Genomic DNA, 2,039 nt, shown 5'->3' on the forward strand with positions numbered 1-2,039 from the left:
TGACCGTGGTGGGAATGTTAACACCACAGAAACTGGCAAATGGCTCAGATCAGGGCTTTGCTGTTTTGCTCTGTCCTGGAGAGCTGGTGGTTTAAAGGTTTACCAGCACACCAAAGCCTGGAGGCCTGCGCAGCCTGATGGACACGAAACAGCTTGAGGGTCTGGTGGAGAATGCACTGCTGTTCTTTTTACTTCTTGTGACTGTTTGAGGTTCTTTTATGATTCCCCAAAAGAGAAAGATTACGTTTTTGAATGAATTCGCTCCTGTGGGTGTGAGGCCTTTTGATTGGGCTCCGTCAGTGAGGCGGGTGCCAGCTTGGGTCTCTGCCCTCTTGCTGGGTCTGACATAAACAGAGTCGCAGAGGAAAGGGAGCTGCCATATTACACTGATCTTGCCATGAGAGACAGAGGACTGCAGGAAAACAGAGAAGCCCCAAGAGGCTGAGGGAGGTCCTGGGGTCTGGAATTAGCAGAGCAGAGAGGCATGGAAAGAGGCCCCCGAGGGGCTGACCCACAGAGCAGCTCCAGGCTGAGGAGAAGAGCCCTGTCATACGCCTGATGGCCACGTGGCAGGACGCCAGGATCAACAGTAGCTGACATTGGTGAGAGAGCATCTCTGATGGTGCCTTGATTTGGATATTTCACAGCCTCAGAACTGTAAGCTTTTATCCTAATAAACTTCCCATTATAGAAGCCAATCCATTTCTGGTAATTTATATCAGCAGCCCTTTGGCAAACTAAGACACTTCTATTCTGGGGAAAGTCAACATCTCAAGCAATTACATTCCCACGCTGTCATTTATCATAAGAAAAAAAAAAACAAGAAAAAAAACCCCCAGCTTTTTATTGATTAAAGATTAACTGCTATTTGCACAAAAACCCAAATAATGTATATAGTCTAGGTGCTAAGATGGATAGCCTTCTCTCTTTAGGAACTACAGCTTTCATTTTCTATTCTCTATGATACTCCACTCCCCCTCCGTTACTGTGATAGGTGGGCCTATGGAAAGGAACTGTGTCTTTTTATTTCTTTATTAGAGAAATGTGGGTTTACAGAACAATCATGCATAAAATACAGTGTTCCTACATACCACCCTATTATTAACACCTTGCATTGGTGTGGAACATTTGTTACAACTGATGAGAGCACATTTTTTATAATTGTACTATTAACTCCAGGCCATGGTCTACCTTAGGGTTCAGGAACAGTGCCCTTTAAAGCATTTGTTGTTACAAAGAGTCAACTGTCGGTTTGGTCTGAGCCTTGACCCTTCACTCAGCGCACTGGCCATTTCTTTACCTGGCCCACATACACACCACCACTATGTCATTGCCTGGTTATTGAAAGTTTTTGGTTTTAAGGATCTCAAAATCTGGTCATAGAGAAAGGAAATGCGAAATTTTATAGTCCATTGCTCTGACTGCTGCTGTGGAGCCTGTGCAAAGATTCTGACCGACCAGAGAGGACACCTTCACTCGGGGAGGCAAGGTACCGACAGCCTTTCAGATGAGGCGAGGCTGGAATTTCTAGAACTGGGATCAGAAAAAAGAAAGGCATGAAGATGGAAAAAATAGATTGTGATTAAAGAACAACGAACCAGCATGGTGAGCCTAAGGTAGTCATAGCTATTCCGGGAATGATAAGTCAGGCCATTTTTAGAAGAAACCGGGGAACCAGAAAATAAATCACTTGCTCAGATCTGTGCTGGTGCGAGATTGCTTTAGCAGTTGTGTGCAGGTCAGATGACAGGAAACGGGGAGCAGGACCAGATGGGAGACATCAAATTATTCCAGGGAATCAATAATAAGAGACTAAGCTAGATGCACGCAAGGAGTGCCTCCCCACACAGGGGTGTCCCCCGCGTAGGGGAGCCCCACGCGCAAGGAGTGCGCCCCGTAAGGAGAGCCGCCCAGCACGAAAGAAAGTGCAGCCTGCCCAGGAGTGATGCTGCACACATGGAGAGCTGACACAACAAGATGATGCAACAAAAAGAAACACAGATTCCCGAGCCGCTGACAACAACAGAAGCGGACAAAGA

This window comes from Dasypus novemcinctus, chromosome 16, assembly GCF_030445035.2.
Source record: "Dasypus novemcinctus isolate mDasNov1 chromosome 16, mDasNov1.1.hap2, whole genome shotgun sequence".
Classification (NCBI taxonomy): Eukaryota; Metazoa; Chordata; class Mammalia; order Cingulata; family Dasypodidae; genus Dasypus; species Dasypus novemcinctus.